The sequence below is a fragment of the Adiantum capillus-veneris genome, chromosome 13 (genome assembly GCF_014529385.1).
Source record: "Adiantum capillus-veneris isolate H3 chromosome 13, ASM1452938v2, whole genome shotgun sequence".
In the NCBI taxonomy this organism is placed as follows: Eukaryota; Viridiplantae; Streptophyta; class Polypodiopsida; order Polypodiales; family Pteridaceae; genus Adiantum; species Adiantum capillus-veneris.
In genome coordinates, this window is record NC_140943.1 from 46,678,757 (window position 1) to 46,697,714 (window position 18,958).

Here is an 18,958-nt window from a genome sequence, read left to right on the forward strand (position 1 = left end):
CCACCGGCCCAGTGGTGGGTTGGGGGGGGGGGGAGGTACTCCACCCCAATCGTACCTAGCTAGGTATGCGGTGCCTCTCGAGCAGAAGCTCATGATGTTATGTATTGTACGAAAAACACTGAAAAAGAGTCCGTTTTCCTACATGAGGAAATGTTTAAATCTTCTTGTGAATTAAGGGGAGCTACGCTTTTTTACCTTGAGTCACAAAAGAGTCTTGAAAACCGGTTTGGCATTGTCATCGTGATACTCGAAAAAGATATCATAATATAATTCAAAGATAGAGATTCTTGAAGACAAGCAAAAATATTGAATGATCATTTAAAGGCAATGCCAGAATTATAATGACCCACTTCCACACACATAAACTTCTTGTGAATTAATTGACAAACTGCTTTTTACATAAGAGGCATGCTACATATTTTTAGTTCTTCTGCAACTTTTATGTGTAAATGTGATGTTGTTTCCAAAGACAACAGGCATTGCCATTATTCCAGGCAATGGCATCGAAATTTGACACTCTCAAGTACTCCCTTGCAAAATGACCTTCGGGTCCCTTAGGTTGCTTACAATGATGATTAATTCATGGCTTTGAAAGGGGGGAACAATGACTCCCACTCAAGCACACATCCTGTCCACCTTCGTTTTGTGCTATGTGTGTGTGTCAAGATGGAGTAATAATGAACTTCAACCGCCTCCCATCTACTATGAATCCAGCTCTTCCCTCCGACTACCTTGCCCCCTCTTTTGGATCCTTTCTTGCGACTCAAATGTGAGTGATTTGTCTTCTCTCTTCTCTCTCTCTCTCTCTCTCTCCTCTCTCTCTCTCTTTGTGTGTGTGTGTGTGTGTGTGTGTGTTGGTGTGTGTTGTGTGTGGTGAGTGTGGGAGTTTGTGTGCACGTGCGCTGCAAGTGCTATACTTTGCTAATGAGACTTACAGAAAACTTGGCACACCCCCACTATTGATCGTATGGCCAACATGCATCATCTTTGGATCTCCATTGAAGAGATTCGTATGAGCTTCATCAATTTTGCTGTGTGAGAAGGGTTGTATAATGATTTGGGCATTCATAACCCATATGCAAGCAAGTCCATAACATGCAGATAAAAAAACTAGGAGCTGCAAACATCATGGGTAGCATAAATATATAATATAACTCAAGAAGGAGTTTAAAGCCGATCTCTCTCTCCTCTCTCCTCTCTCTCTCTCTCTCTCTTCCTCTCTCTCTCTCGGGCGTAATTGACGTCACAACGACAATTAGTTTTCGGAAAAAAGGTGACTCCATTTAATAGATTATGCCCCTAAATAGAGAAGAATATTGTAAGTTTTTGAAATATAAACCAATTTCTTGAAATCTTTTTTGGAAAATTCATTGAAAGGAATTTTGTATGTTTGGGAAAGTAATTTTTCCTGGACACTAGCAAGAATGAAGGAGCTATCCATTGCCGAAAGAGAAAGGAAAGAAAAGCTCTTGTTGCCATTGTTTATTTTTTGGGATACGGATCTCTTCACGGAGACGAGTTTCTCCACCGGGACTCCCTACACATTTAACTGCCTCTAGGACCGCACGCTGGCACGCATTGCTACCTGTGAAGTAATTCTTTGAGGGGTTTTACTCGTTGGTGCTCCCTGCACATCAGTGTTTGGGAAAATCCCCAATTTCACAAACAAACAAAATTCCATTTAAAGATAAATTCACAGAAAATTTCCTAATGACGTGCACCGTAAATGAAAACACATCTTTGAATCACGTCACTCAGTTTATCAACCGTGAGGGCTCAGTCAGTTCATGGATTTTTGCCTCGAATTGGTGGCACCTATATATGCTTGGCATTGATGTAATGTCTCTCTAGCTCGTGCACCGGCTGTGAAGATGATGAAACAGGAAACAGAAGGAAGAGAGAAACTCAGAGTAGGAAGAAGATGGAGAAGGAAGAGACCAGAGCTTGCGTACGAGATCTCTGTAGTTCTGTCTCTCTGTATTAGAATAATAGAGTCTATACAAACTCAGAGCTACAAAGTTTTATGAGACCCTAAGAGATAAGGTGTCCTTCACACCAGATGTCTGTAGTAGTGTTAGTGTGTATACGCGCTTCACCAGGGGCACTTTTCTCCCACTGGGTTTTTCCCCCTGGACATCTGGTGTGAAAGGACACCTTATCCCTTAGGGTCTCATATAAGCTTTGTAGCTCTAAGTTTGTATATACTCTATTATTCTAATACAGAGAGATAGACTACAGAGATCTCGTACGCAAGCTCTGTGTCTTCTCCTTCTCCATCTTCTTCCTACTCTGAGTTGCTATCTTCCTTCTGTTTCCTGTTTCATCATCTTCAACAATTGGTATCAGAGCAAGGTGATTTCCAGAGCCTCTACTTGCGTTTTCGCGTCCGCGCGCGCAATCACAGTTTTCAGGTAGTTTTCAGAACATTTGCTCGTGGGAGCATCCTCGACGTTGCGGGAGTATTCTCAGTAGGTGACCTGTAGTTTTACCCCCCTTTTGAAGCCGTTCGAGCCCTCAGAATTTTGTTCTGAGCAGCGTAGCATAAGTTACTTTTCAGAGGCATTTAGATCAAGAGGGTGTGCTTTTTGACAGATTTTCTTCAGGTAAACAGTTCTTTTGGGAAGTAGCTTGTCTTAGCTTTGTGCTGCGATTTTGTGTAGAGTTTTGCTTGCATTGGAGAGGAGATTTGGGAATCTCTTGGAGGTTCTTTTGCTCTCTTGTGTGCATCCACAGTATGGCTCAATCTACGGAGAAAGAGATTTTTGGTGCATTTACATCCGAAGACAAATTGGATGGTACCAACTATTCTCTTTGGTCTTTTATGGCCAAAAATGTTTTGGTTGGTAAAGGATTATGGGATTATGTATCTGGAGATGAAGTTCGTCCAGGTAGCATTGCACCTGCCACACCTGGTCGTGGTGCATCTGTTGGTGTAGGACCCTCACAAGTCACTCCAGAGCAAAAGAAATGGGATACTAAAGATGCACAAGCTATGGCTGTGATTGCCTTAACCATAAAGAGGACAATCACACCACATATCAGATCTTGCAGAACTTCTAAGGATGCTTGGGACACTCTGCAAGCTATGTTTGGAGGGAGAAACGCTGCCAGAATAGATTTTTTGAAGAAACAACTTGACAAAATACAGATGGACGAAGGTGACGATATCGTCGAGCATCTTACAAAAATCAGGGATCTTAAAGAGCAATTGCTTAGCATTGATGAAGTGATTCCAGAGAAGGACTTGGTTTCCAAAACACTCAATTCACTACCACCATCTTATTTGACTTTTCAGACTTCTTTGACTCTGTCTTTGCGATCTAATCCTGAGCCTCTTCATTTTGAAGAGTTAGTGGCTTTGCTATTGCAAGAGGATCAATCACGTAAGAACAAGTCTTTACAGGTGGATGGTATGGATCATGCTCTTGTTGTACAGAACAAAAACAAGGGTAAAGAGAGTGCTCATCACTCCAAGTCTGGTGCAGGACAGTCTTCAAAGAAGTCTGAAGGTGATTCCAACAAGTCCAAAAAGAAAGGTAAATGTCACTACTGCAAGAAACCTAGTCACTACATTAGTGAGTGTAAAAAGCGAATTGCTAAAGAAAAGAAGAAAGAGTCAAGTTTGGTTGTTTCAGCTTTTGGTGATTCTTCTACAGCTAAAGAAGAGTCTGCAAACTTTGTGCAGGATTCTTATGCTTTCTTAGTATGATCAGATTTTTCTGCTTACAATGTTGACGAGACACAAATGATTTGGTACTTTGATAGTGGTGCATCCAGGCATATTACTTCAAGGAAGGATTTGTTTTGTTCATTGGATGCAACTCCAGCAGGAAAGCAAATAATGCTTCTTATCCAATCAAAGGCGTTGGTAAGATTTTGATTACCATTTCAGATGGTTCAGATATATGCTTGCCAGATGTCTTATATGTTCCAAGGATCAAGAAGAATTTGTTGTCTGTATCCTCTCTTGCAAAAAATGGTCTTCGGGTCATTTTTGAGGATGACAGATGTGTTGTACGAGATCGAGAGAATGGTTATTCTCTTATCACTACAGGTACGTTGGAAAATGGACTATTTGTGCTAGATCGTTATGAAAAGCAGATTCAGGTATGTATTGCAGAAACAAAGACTCAGGCCATGCAGGATGTTGAGTTGTGGCATGCTAGATTTGGGCATGTTGGTTATGACAGTTTGATGACTTTACAACGTCATAATATGGTGCATGATTTTTCTTTATTGGAGATGCCACCAAGACATGTATGTGAAGGTTGCGTTCTTGGAAAGATGCACAGATTTGCATTTTCGCAGGATGGTTCAGTTAGAGGGACACGAAAGTTGTAGCTTGTACACAGTGATGTATGTGGTCCTATGAGGACGCCATCTATAGGAAACAACCTTTATTTTGTGACCTTCATTGATGACTTTTCCAGGTTTTGTTGGGTGTATCCACTCAAAGCAAAGTCAGATGTGTTTGCAATTTTTCAACATTATGTCGCCATGGTTGAAAATGAAACAGGTTGCAAAGTACAGACTCTTCGTACCGATCGAGGAGGTGAATACATGTCAGGTGTATTTAAGGATTTTTTGAGAAAGAAAGGCATTAAACACCAATGCACTATGCCATACACACCACAACAAAATGGTGTTTCAGAAAGGAAGAAAAGGTCTTTAATGGAGACGGCCAGATGTATGCTCAAGGCTAAGAGTTTGCCTCATAAGCTATGGATGGAGGCAGTTGCTTGTGCAGCACATGTTTTGAACAGGTGTCCTACTCGTGCCTTGAAGACCATTACTCCATATGAAGCTTGGTATGACAGAAAACCTTCAGTCAGTTATCTTCGTGTTTTTGGTTGTCTTGCTTATGCTCACATCCCTCAGCAGTTATGTGGGAAGCTTGATGATAAGGCAATCAAATGTATATTTGTGGGGTACAGTAGTGGAAGTAAAGGTTATAGACTTTACAATCTTACTACAAACAAGATTTTTGAAAGTCGTGATGTAATTTTTGCAGAAACTACTGCTCAACCTATGGTTGCTTTTGATGTACCTCATATGCAGACACATGATGTATTTGAAGGTTTGCTTCCTTCTTTTGTGGAGAATCAAGAATCACAACAGGTTGATAATCTTGATCAATCTTTTGATCAGCATGTGACACCTCATGATGTAGAGAAAATTGTGCGTGAAGAGCAAGAAGTTCTCAGGGAAGAAAGAACCTTGCCTAAATGGGTTCAAAAAACTTTGCAGGATAGCAAGTTGGATGCACCGTTGCCACGAAAAACACGTGCTGGTACTACTTTTGGCAAAGAGCAAGTAGATTTGGCTTGCTTTAGCACTCTTTGAGATGCAGATGAGCCTGATTCATTTGAACAAGCTTTAGAGTGTGTTCAGTGGAAAGATGCTATGCAGCAAGAAATTGATTCTATTCATAAGAATCATACATGGGATCTAGTGGACTTGCCTACAGGTAAAAAGCGTATTGGTACAAAGTGGGTTTTTAGTACTGTTGACAGGTACAAAGCAAGGCTTGTGGCAAAAGGCTATGCGCAACAGAAAGGCATAGATTATGATGAAACCTTTGCTCCTACTTCTCGTGCGTCCACAGTTAGATCACTAATTGCAATTGCTTCTCATCATGGTTGGAAAGTGCATCAGTTGGATATCAAAACTGCTTTTTTGAATGGTGATTTGCAGGAAGAAGTTTATGTAAGTCAACCACGTGGTTTTGTTGTAAAAGGTCAAGAGCAAAAGGTATGTAGATTGCGTAAAGCTTTGTATGGTCTCAAACAGGCTCCAAGAGCATGGTATGAGAAGATACATACTTATTTGATTGGCCAGGGATTTCAGAATAGTCCAACAGAAAGTACTTTGTATGTCAAAAAGAGAGATGGAGTTCTCATTATGCTAACACTTTATGTGGATGATATGCTTCTTACAGGCAATACTGCAGATGAAATTGAAGCGTTTAAAGATGCTTTGAGAAAAACCTTTGAGATGTCTGATCTTGGTTTGCTACATTATTACTTGGGTATTCAGTTTGTGCAATCAGAGGATGGCATATACATGTTGCAGGCAAAATATTTGCATAAAATTTTGGACAAGTTTGGTATGCAAAATTGTAAACCAATCTCTACACCCATAGAAACTGGAGCAAAGCTGAGCATGCACGATGCTGGAGAACCTTTTGATGTACATACTTATGCAGTAGCAGTTGGTTGCTTGATATATTTGGAAGGCAACACTCGTCCAGACATTCAATTTGGGGTTTCACAAGCAAGCAGATTTATGCACAGCCCAGGTATGCATCATTGGCAGGCTGTGAAGCGCATACTTCGTTACCTTTCAGGTACCCCTAATCTTTCCATGTTCTCTCCAAGGGGGGATATGTATGGAAAGCACAGTTCTATGCGGCTTCTTGGTTACAGCGATTCAGATTGGGCAGGTGATTTTGACACACGACATTCCACAAGTGGGAATTGTTTTTTATTGGGAAATGCATGTATATCTTGTCTAAGCAAGAAGCAACCCACAGTGGCTACATCAACTTGTGAAGCTAAGTACAGGGCAGCTTTCATGGCAACAGTTGATTGTGTATGGATACGTTGGTTATTGGCAGATCTTTGTGAGTGTCAACAGGCACCCACTACCATTTTCACTGACAGTCAGAATGCTATGGCAGTTGCAAGGAATCCAATATTTCATGCAAGAACAAAGCACATAGAGGTTCACTACCACTATGTCAGGGAAAGGCTACATGCAGGGGAGATCACACTAACTTACTGTCCTACACAGGATAACATTGCAGATCTATTTATGAAGGCATTATCACGAGAAAAGTTTGAAGCTTTCTGAAAAGCTTTAGGCTTACTCTCATACACATGATGATCTGCTACCTTGTACGGATTCACATTATCACTACAGGGGGATTTGTAGACATGTAGTAGTGTTAGTGTGTATACGCGCTTCACCAGGGGCACTTTTCTCCCACTGGGTTTTTCCCCGTAGACATCTGGTGTGAAAGGACACCTTATCTCTTAGGGTCTCATATAAGCTTTGTAGCTCTGAGTTTGTATATACTCTATTATTCTAATACAGAGAGACAGAACTACAGAGATCTCGTACGCAAGCTCTGTGTCTTCTCCTTCTCCATCTTCTTCCTACTCTGAGTTTCTCTCTTCCTTCTGTTTCCTGTTTCATCATCTTCAACAGCCGGTGCACGGTGCTAGAGAGACATTACATCAATGCCAAGCATATATAGGTGCCACCAATTCGAGGGCAAAAATCCATGAACTGACTGAAGCCTCACGTGTTGATAAAATGAGTGACGTGATTAAAAGATGTGTTCATTTACGGTGCACGTCATTAGGAAATTCTTCTTGGAATTTATCTTAAATGGAATTTTGTTTGTTTGTGAAATTGATTTTTCCCAAACACTGTTGTGCAGGGAGCACCAACGAGTAAAACCCTCAAAGAATTACCTTCTCATGTAGCAATGCGTGCCAGCGTGCGGTCCTAGAGGCAGGTAATGTGTAGGGAGGTCCCGGGTGGAGAAACTCGATCTCCGTGAAGAGATCCGTATCCCAAAGTAAACAATGGCACAAGAGCTTTTCTTTCTTTCTCTTTCGGCAATGGATAGCTCCTTCATTCTTGCTAGTGTCTGGGAAAAATTACTTTCCCAAACATACAAAATTCCTTTCAATGAATTTTCCAAAAATAGATTTCAAGAAATTGGGTTATTTTTCAAAAACTTTACAATATTCTTCTCTATTTAGGGGCATAATATTAAATGGAGTCACATTTTTTCCGAAAACTAATTGTCGTTGTGACGTCAATACGCCCGAGAGAGAGAGAGAGAGAGAGAGAGAGAGAGAGAGAGAGAGAGAGAGAGATCGGCTTTAAACTCCTTATTGAGTTATTATATTTTATGCTACCCATGATGTTGCAGCTCCTAGTTTTTTTATCTGCATGTTATGGACTTGCTTGCATATGGGTTATGAATGCCCAAATCATTATTCATACCTTCTCACACAGCAAATTGATGAAGCTCATACGAATCTCTTCATGGAGATCCAAAGATGAGTGCATGTTGCCATACGATCATAGGTGTGCCAAGTTTTTCTGTAAGTGCTCATTAGCAAAGTATAGGCACTTGCAGCGCACGTGCACACAAACTCACTCACACACACACACACACACACACACACACACACACACACACAAAGAGAGAGAGAGAGAGAGAGAGAGAGAGAGAGAGAGAGAGAAAGACAAATCACTCACATTTGAGTCCAAGAAAAGGATCCAAAAAGAGGGGGCAAGGTAGTAGGAGGGAAGAGCTGGATTCATAGTAGATGGGGAGGGCGGTTGTAGTTCATTATTACTCCATCTTTGACACACACACATACACAAACAGATACCCGTGTGAGTTCATGTGCAAAGAGAGATGCAGAAAGAAAGCAAGAGAGAGAGAGAGAGAGAGAGGAGTTTGCTTGCAGGTGAAAGAGTGAGGAAAGGTAGTTGGCAAGCTTGCTTTTGTGTGTAGATATTGTGGCCATTGTAGCAAGCTCTTCATCCATCTCGTCTTTGCATAGTGTTGCCCTATGCTCGTCCTCTTCATCAACATCCTTTTCCTTGAAGTTCTGCCCCTCCCTCTCCTTCACCCCCTCCAGTGGTTTTTGCCTTATTTGCACGATCACCAAGAAGGTCTCTGCCTGATCCCCTAGAAAGATGTCATGGCTTTTTACGATTAGGGGAGGTGGCAACTCTGTCAATCTTGAATGGCTTGATGGATTGCTTTTCAATGACTATGGCTTTAATCCCCTCCAACTTGGAAAGGATACAACTACCAACAAAGGTGGAAATCATTGTGGGGCATGTATGGAGCGTAGTCCCCTAGTTCCAAGTTGGAGCTCAACCTAGAGCAGTTGCTCCATTCTCTTTTGGAAAGTTGTTGGGTACTCAACTATTATTGATGTGATGGTTTGAGAGCACAAGGTGGGTTGACTTCTTCGACACTGGTACCCAATCTTTGCTCGGATTTTAGTTTGCTCGGAAAATCTCGCTAGGGGTATGGTAAGACTTTGTAATTTCTAGATTTATTTAGCCATTGTGATAATTGTAACGTGTTACGAGCTCAATGAGAGTTCCAAGATGTAAAGAATAGGTAAACTAGTGCACCTAGGTTGCAAATGCAGTAAGTTGTGGAGCCTCAAAGGTCTTGGGCGCCCAAACATTACACATTTTAAACCTTGGCTAAGGTATAAAAGCAACTTTTTGTAACTTTGGACCTAAGTTTTTGATCATGAAAGTGAGCATACGCTGCAGTACAATCCTGTGAGCTCTCTGTTGTTTCAATCTTTTGTATCTCCCTCTTTTGGTGTTGCATTGCAAATCCGAGCATACTAAGGCACTCGTAGGTGAAAGCTCTCTCTTTCTACATAAGTCCAAAACCGAATGACCTAAAATAGGATGTTTCTCTTATGCGCGATTTTTTCTGAGTGTCAAAAATGACATTTGTGCACATGAGAGTGTTGAGGATACTCTGCACATTCTAGGTACTAAGTTTTGAAGCATTTGGAGCATTGAAACTACATGAAATCAACGTATTAGGCTTCGGTAAGCATGTTGTTTATCTTACGCACGATTTTGACAGTGTCAAAAATGACTTCTGAGCACATAGGGATGCTGAGGACACTATGCACATGCTAGTCATTAAGTTTCATTGCATTCGGAGTATTGTAGCTATACAAATTCTTTGAATCAAGCTTGCGGTAAGCAAAGTGGCTTTTGGTGTCTAACACACACATAAGATCGATTTCGGTAGACTTGGGTTTTTCGAGAGATTGGCCATCTCTTGTAGCCTCCATGCACTAGTCGGGTCAGCTACGTCCCACGTATTGACATTTTATGTCTGTGGTTCTTGCTTTGCTAGCATCGTTATGGTGATGCTTGGCAGCTGACCGACATTTTGGCGTCGTTGCCGGGGACGAGGCAACCTAGACTAGAGAAAAACCCAAAGCATTCGAATTTCCATTACTTCCTCTAGTTTTGGCTAGAGTAACACGTTTTTTGATGTTATCATGGCTGAGAGGTGCTTGAGAGTAGAGATACTCGGTAAGGACCTCGTGAGCATTAGTATACTAGGACGGAGTAGGTGAAGGATCCTTGAGACTAGCTGGTGGTCAGTACGGGTATCACCTAAGTAGGAAGTAGAGATTTGAGATTGAAAGTTGGATTTTCCATTTTTTGCACTCTTGTTTCATGTTCAATAGGGGTAGAGTAAGTAGAAAACCATCAGGATTGCATTTGATCTAATGTGCATTGAAGAAAACCAAAAAAATGTCAAAATAATCTTAGGCGCACCTAAGATAGACAGGAGGTTGTGGGACTGAAACTAAGAAATTGAACTTGCAAGGTGATAGACCAACTTGTTTAGACCATCCCTTTTGATTTTGGAAACATTTGGATCACTAAAACACTTGGTCAAGTCCAAAATTGGAAAAAACCGCAGACTTCATAGAAAATCAACAAGGAAAAGTCAAATTATGCTAAAATTTGAAACTAGGGTGTGGATAAATCCTAAAACTTGTGGGAAAATCAATCTGTGAAGAAAAAAACAAAAAATGTCAAAATATGGCAAAGTTTTATCTTAGGCGCACCGAAGATAGAAATATCTCTATAGAGGGTATTTTACCAAAATTTCAACTCACAGGGTCTATTTAGACCATAATACAACTCCTAAGCAAGTTTCATCAATTTTGGAGATGTGCAAGGGTAAAAAGACCAAGAAAACTGGAAACCTTTGCTACGAGATCGAAAAGGGAGACAAAACACTGGTAAATTGTCCTAACTTTGCGAAACTCATTGAACAAGCTTGAAATCGCATATAAGAACCTACACAAGTCAAATTGGTCAAAAATATGTTGAAACATGGAAATTTGATTTTAGGTGCTTGCATCCGAATATAAAATTTTCACAGAAGGGGAAATTTTCTGGATTTGGACACCAGGAGGATTACAGGTAAAAACCCATGAAAACACCCTCGGAAAAAATCTCTTGAAATAGTGAAGGAAAAATTTATTCTTAGTGCACATAAGAAATAAATTTTTCACTAGAAATGTGATTTTTTTATTTCGAAACCAGGGTTAGTTCTTGTTCTTGTCTTTCTGCTAAATAATCCTAATTCATGTGGCCAAAGTTCAAATATTGAACGTGAATTTATCTTAGGCTCACCTAAGATAAATTCTCTACCAGAAAGGTGATTTTTTTATTTTGAAACCAGGGTTAGCTTTGTCTTATCATAATAACCCTATTTAAGTGGTCGGAGTTCAAATTTTAAAGAATTTATCTTAGTCGCACATAAGATGAATTCTCTACTAGAAAGGTGGTTTTTTTATTTTGAAACCAGTGTTAACTTTGTTTTATCATAATAACCCTATTCAAGTGGCCAAAGTTCAAATTTTGAAGAATTTATCTTAGGCGCACAGAAGATAAATTTTCTACCAAAAAGGTGATTTCTTGATTTTGACACCAGGTTTAGCTTTGTCTTATCATGATAACCCTAGTCAAGTTGTCAAAGTTCATTTGAAGAATTTATCTTAGGCGCACATAAAATAAAATCTCTACCAGAAAGGTGATTTTTTTGTATTTTGAAACCAGGGTTAGCTTTGTCTTGTCATAATAACCCTATTCAAGTGGTCAAAGTTCAAATTTATCTTAGGCGCACAGAAGATAAATTCTCTACCAGAAAGGTGATTTCTTGATTTTGACACCAGGTTTAGCTTTGTCTTATCATGATAACCTTAGTCAAGTTGTCAAAGTTCATTTGAAGAATTTATCTTAGGCGCACATAAAATAAAATCTCTACCAGAAAGGTGATTTTTTTAATTTTGAAACCAGGGTTAGCTTTGTTTTATCATAATAACCCTATTCAAGTGGTCAAAGTTCAAATTTTGAAGAATTTATCTTAGGCGCACATAAGATGAATTCTCTACTAAAAAGGTGATTTCTTTAATTTTGACACCATGGTTAGCTTTGTCCTATCATAAGAACCATATTCAAGTGGTCAAAGTTCAAAAGTTGAAGAATTTATCTTAGGTGCACATAAGATAAATTCTCTATCAGAAAGGTGATTTTGACAAAATTTTCATTGACATAGCTTCCATTGAACACACCAACGTGGATTTCCCTTATAGTGAAAATAAGGGAAAACTTGAAACTCTCTTGGTTTTTAGGTCAAAATTTGAAGCTTTTAGCCATAATTACACTAAGACTTGTGTAAATTTCTCACTTTTCCCAAATGCAACCTCAAAATATAACGAGGTTTTTATCACTTCAAACGGTTAAAATACATGGACCCGTTTTTTGCGTTTAGAGTTTTGCAACAATCTCGATCTCCTCATTTCTCTCTCTAGAATGACGCGCATGTGCACAAGAAGTAGGAAACAAAGGCTCCTCACCGTAATGCTTGTCAACCTAGTGCATCTCTCTCTCTCTCTCTCTCTCTCTCTCTCTCTTTATTAATATAATAATCTCTCTATAAATAAATTAACCTTTGCTCAATCAAGATTACAACTGCTACCCACATCATCAAGTTCACATAAGTTTATGCTTCTCTTGAAGAACAAGAAGAGTGCCCACTACGCCTTACTAATCTTAGATTTTGTACATAACTTGCCTACTACTGATTCATACATCACCATTGGCGAGCCTGCAACATGCCACGATTGTGGGCTCGCAAGGGGACAAACAAAGAAACCAAGGGCTGCCCTCGTCATCTGCACCAGTCTGATCACAGATAAGGGTTGGCCCAGGAGAGAGAGAGGGGGGGCTACACCAGATGGATGCGTGCATAGATCACCATTCAAATAGCGATGCATGCAAGGGATGACGCGGTAGTATGATCTTGCAAGATCGGGGGTGAGAGGATTGTGGGGCAATGGTAGCACCGCCACGCTCCCTGATCCCGAAAGAATGCGCCTCAAAGCAAATACCTTCAAAGAAACATCCTTAGCATAACCCTTCAACGATACGTTTTTTGTTGCCTCGTACTGTGTTGATAGTGCCCTCGAGGTCCTATCCACCTTCATGAAAGCCATCCACCATCACCCACAATCTTGCTCTCTCTCTCTCTCTCTCTCTCTCTCTCTCTCTCTCTCTCTCTCTCTCTCTCTCTCTCTCTCTCTCTCTCTCTTTTGGTACCACAAGAATTTTTAGACAAATTCTCACAATAATTCCCACATTGTGACTTACCTCAACATCATTAGCTTCTGTGAAGGAGGCACTATATATCTAGCTAGGTACGATAGGGGCAGGGGACCACCGGCCCAGTCGGGGGGGGAGGGCGGTACTCCACCCCAATCGTACATAGCTAGGTATGCGGTGCCTCTCCAGCAGAAGCTCATGATGTTATGTATTGTACGAAAAACACTGAAAAAGAGTCCGTTTTCCTACATGAGTAAATGTTTAAATCTTCTTGTGAATTAAGGGGAGCTACGCTTTTTTACCTTGATTCACAAAAGAGTCTTGAAAACCGGTTTTGCATTGTCATCGTGATACTCGAAAAAGATATCATAATATAATTCAAAGATAGAGATTCTTGAAGACGAGCAAAAATATTGAATGATCATTTAAAGGCAATGCCAGAATTATAATGACCCACTTCCACACACATAAACTTCTTGTGAATTAATTGACAAACTGCTTTTTATATAAGAGGCATGCTACATATTTTCAGTTCTTCTGCAACTTTTATGTGTAAATGTGATGTTGTTGCCAAAGACAGCAGGCATTGCCATCATTCTAGGCAATGGCATTGAAATTTGACACTCTCAAGTACTCCCTTGCAAAATGACCTTCGGGTCCCTTAGGTTGCCTACAATGATGATTAATTCATGGCGTTGACAGGGGGGAACAATGACTCCCACTCAAGCACACATCCTGTCCACCTTCGTCTTCTCGCCTTGAATTAGTAAAGGCCTTGATTTTGACCTGGCTCGATGGACGGTGATGATTGGTCCACATGGCTCACTCGACTTATTCTTAGTTCATGGGCAGGACGCTGTCAGGAGTTTTTTGGAGCAAGGGATTGCGCATATGTACATACCCATGCATGGTGCATGAAATAAAGTATTGCCCATTTTCAAGAGCCAGGTGGTTACGTGGGGCCCACATGTGTACAGGTAGGATAGCATGTACATAGTGCATCGATTTTCACTATCACCAGTACCAGTGTGTTTTTTCTACAATAAGGAGGAGTTGTTAGCGCGTAAAACTTCTCGAGGAAGCTATCCGTGGGCCAACGACATGAGGTAAGCAAGTGCGTCAAATGGCATCTAGTGCGTCAGGAGGCCGAACGGGGTCAATACTTGCACGTGGATAAGTACAGACATGACGTGGGTGTTTTCTTGTGCTAATTATGTAGAGAGGTCATCATGAGGACCACTTTTTGGGGCCACTTCACGTGGTTGAGAGACGCATTATTGGAAAAAGCTGAGTGCCAGATGTGCGGATGATGCAAAAAGGTGACAACTATGCACTGCGAGGTTAGTTTTTGGCATGTTCGGGGTCCGTTTGAGGTCATCTAAAAGGCCAAGGGTGCCCAAGTAAAAAAGCTAAGTGTGGGAACCGAAAAAACAGAGAGAAGACCAGAAAAAACGTGGAGAAGAGAGGAGGAACAGCCGCAGGTGTGTTTTTGCTCATTTTGGAGCCTGTTTTGGCCGTAAACTGCTCATCCGAGGTCGGATTCGAGCACTTTGACATTGTAGACTGGGGTTTTGGGCCATTCCGGACGCGATGGCGCTGTCCATTTTGCCAAATTCCTCACTCTTTTCCTGCTGTTTTTCTGTGTAAGTTTCTCCTATGAGCGAAGTTTCTGGTCTAGTTTGTGATTGTATCTGGCTTATTTTTCCCATATTGTGTGAGCTATTTGCCCCATTGGTGTTGGCCCAAGCTCAATTGTATCTAAACATCAGAAATTCTCCTCTTTTGAGCTGAGTTTTTTGGGTGTGTGTGTGTGTATGTGTCTGTGTGGAGTGGGCAAGTGGATAGTCTCTCTCCTCTCACTCCAGAGGTGTGTTCCCTGTCTCGGCCAGGTGTGTTGTGTAAGCCGAGTGGTGCCCCATAGTGTGTGTGTGTGTGTATCTTCCCAAGAGTGTGTGTTGGGTCATAATAGAGGCGCTGTGTGTGTTTTCATCCCGCTCACAACGCCATCAAGCTCGCTTTTGCTGCTGAATCTTGATATTTTGGCCGCCTAGAGGAGAGACAGAGAGAGAGAAGACAGAACACTCACATTTGAGGCCAAGAAAAGCATCCAGAAAGAGGGGGCAAGGTAGTAGGAGGGAAGAGATGGATTCAGAGTAGATGGGGAGGGCGATTGTGGTTCATTATTACTCCATCTTTCACACACACATACACAAACAGATACCCGTGTGAGTTCATGTGCAAAGAGAGATGCAGAAAGAAAGCAAGAGAGATAGAGAGAGAGAGGAGTTTGCTTGCAGGTGAAAGAGTGAGGAAAGGTAGTTGGCAAGCTTGCTTTTGTGTGTAGATATTGTGGCCATTGTAGCAAGCTCTTCATCCATCTCGTCTTTGCATAGTGTTGCCCTATGCTCGTCCTCTTCATCAACATCCTTTTCCTTGAAGTTCTGCCCCTCCCTCTCCTTCACCCCCTCCAGTGGTTTTTGCCTTATTTGCATGGTCACCAAGAAGGTCTCTGCCTGATCCTCCAGAAAGATGTCATGGCTTTTTGGGATTAGGGGAGGTGGAAACTCTGTCGATCTTGAATGGCTTGATGGATTGCTTTTCAATGACTATGGCTTTAAACCCCTCCAACTTGGAAAGGATACAACTACCAACACAGGCGGAAATCTTTGTGGGGCATGTATGGAGCGTAGTTCCCTAGTTCCAAGTTGGAGCTCAACCTAGAGCAGTTGCTCCATTCTCTTTTGGAAAGTTGTTGGGTACTCAACTATTATTGATGTGATGGTTTGAGAGCACAAGGTGGGTTGACTTCTTCGACACTGGTACCCAATCTTTGCTCGGATTTTAGTTTGCTCGGAAAATCTCGCTCGGGGTATGTTAAGACTCTGTAATTTCTAGATTTATTTAGCCATTGTGATAATTGTAACGTGTTACGAGCTCAATGAGAGTTCCAAGATGTAAAGAATAGGTAAACTAGTGCGCCTAGGTTGCAAATGCAGTAAGTTGTGGAGCCTCAAAGGTCTTGGGCGCCCAAACATTACACATTTTAAACCTTGGCTAAGATATAAAGGCAAATTTTTGTAACTTTGGACGTAAGTTTTGGATCATGAAAGTGAGCATACGCTGCAGTACAATCTTGTGAGCTCTCTGCTATTTCAATCTTTTGTGTCGCCCTCGTGTGGTGTTGCATTGCAAATCCGAGCATACTAACGCACTCGTAGGTGAAAGCTCTCTCTTTCTACATAAGTCCAAAATCGAATGACCTAAAATAGGATGTTTCTCTTATGCGCGATTTTTTCTGAGTGTCAAAAATGACATTTGTGCACATGAGAGTGTTGAGGATACTCTGCACATTCTAGGTACTAAGTTTTGAAGCATTTGGAGGATTGAAACTACATGAAATCAACGTATTAGGCTTCGGTAAACATGTTGTTTATCTAACGCATGATTTTGACAGTGTCAAAAATGACTTCTGAGCACATAGGGATGCTGAGGACACTCTGCACATACCAGTCATTAAGTTTCATTGCATTCGGAGTACTGTAGCTATGTAAATTCTTCGGATCAAGCTTGCGGTAAGCAAAGTGGCTTTTGGTGTCTAACACACACATAAGATCGATTTGGGTGAGAGCACACTAGACTTGGGTTTTTCGAGAGATTGGCCATCTCTTGTAGCCTCCATGCACTAGCCGGGTCAGCTACGTCCCACGTATTGACATTTTATGTCTGTGGTTCTTGCTTTGCTAGCATCGTTATGGTGATGCTTGGCAGCTGACCGACATTTTGGCATCGTTGCCGGGGACGAGGCAACCTAGACTAGAGAAAAACCCAAAGCATTCGAATTTCCATTACTTCCTCTAGTTTTGGCTAGAGTAACACATTTTTTGACGTTATCACGGCTGAGAGGTGCTTGAGAGTAGAGATACTCGGTAAGGACCTCGTGAGCATTAGTTTACTAGGACGGAGTAGGTGAAGGATCCTTGAGACTAGCTGGTGGTCAGTAAGGTATCACCTAAGTAGGAAGTAGAGATTTGAGATTGAAAGTTGGATTTTCCACTTTTTGCACTCTTTTTTCATGTTCAGTAGGGGTAGAGTAAGTAGAAAACCATCAGGATTGCATTTGATCTAAGGTGCATTGAAGAAAACCAAAAAAATGTCAAAATAATCTTAGGCGCACCTAAGATAGACAGGAGGTTGTGGGACTGAAACTGAGAAATTGAACTTGCAAGGTGGTAGACCAACTTGTTTAGACCATCCCCTTTGATTTTGGAAACATTTGGATCACTAAAACACTTGGTCAAGTCCAAAATTGGAAAAAACTGCAAACTTCATAGAAAATCAACAAGGAAAAGTCAAATTATGCTAAAATTTGAAACCAGGGTGTGGATAAATCCTAAAACTTGTGGGAAAATCAATCTGTGAAGAAAAAAACAAAAAAGGTCAAAATATGGCAAAGTTTTATCTTAGGCGCACCGAAGATAGAAATCTCTGTAGAGAGGGTATTTTACCAAAATTTCAACTCATAAGGTCTATTTAGACCATAATACAACTCCTAAGCAAGTTTCATCAATTTTGGAGATGTGCAAGGGTAAAAAGACCAATAAAATTGGAAACCTTTACTACGAGATCGAAAAGCGAGACAAAACACTGGTAAATTGTCCAAACTTTGCGAAACTCATTGAACAAGCTTGAAATCGCATATAAGAACCTACACAAGTCAAATTGGTCAAAAATATGTTGAAACATGGAAATTTTATTTTAGGTGCATCGAAGATAAAATTTTCACCAGAAGGATAATTTTCTTGATTTGACACCAGGATTACATGTAAAAACCCATGAAAATCACCTTGGGAAAAAATCTCTTGAAATAGTGAAAATTTATCTTACGTGCACATAAGATAAAATTTTCACTAGAAAGGTGATTTTTTTATTTCGAAACCAGGGTTAGCTTTGTCTTATCATAATAACCCTATTCAAGTGGTCAAAGTTCAAATTTGAACGAATTTATCTTACGCTCACATAAGATAAATTCTCTACCAGAAAGGTGATTTTTTTATTTTGAAACCAGGGTTAGCTTTGTCTTATCATAATAACCCTATTTAAGTGGTCGGAGTTCAAATTTTAAAGAATTTATCTTAGTCGCACATAAGATGAATTCTCTACTAGAAAGGTGGTTTTTTTATTTTGAAACCAGGGTTAACTTTGTTTTATCATAATAACCCTATTCAAGTGGCCAAAGTTCAAATTTTGAAGAATTTATCTTAGGCGCACAAAAGATAAATTCTCTACCAGAAAGGTGATTTCTTGATTTTGACACCAAGTTTAGCTTTGTCTTATCATGATAACCCTAGTCAAGTTGTCAAAGTTCATTTGAAGAATTTATCTTAGGCGCACATAAAATAAAATCTCTACCAGAAAGGTGATTTTTTTGTATTTTGAAACCAGGGTTAGCTTTGTCTTGTCATAATAACCCTATTCAAGTGGTCAAAGTTCAAATTTATCTTAGGCGCACAGAAGATAAATTCTCTACCAGAAAGGTGATTTCTTGATTTTGACACCAGGTTTAGCTTTGTCTTATCATGATAACCCTAGTCAAGTTGTCAAAGTTCATTTGAAGAATTTATCTTAGGCGCACATAAAATAAAATCTCTACCAGAAAGGTGATTTTTTTAATTTTGAAACCAGGGTTAGCTTTGTCTTATCATAATAACCCTATTTAAGTGGTCAAAGTTCAAATTTTGAAGAATTTATCTTAGGCGCA

At 40.5% G+C, this 18,958-nt stretch overlaps 1 pseudogene; it reads left to right on the forward strand.

Annotated features, from left to right (window-relative positions):
* The first annotated feature begins 10,076 nt into the window (after positions 1–10,076).
* Positions 10,077–16,045, forward strand: LOC147443923 (chlorophyll a-b binding protein CP24 10A, chloroplastic pseudogene; annotated as a pseudogene).
* The last annotated feature ends 2,913 nt before the right edge of the window (positions 16,046–18,958 follow it).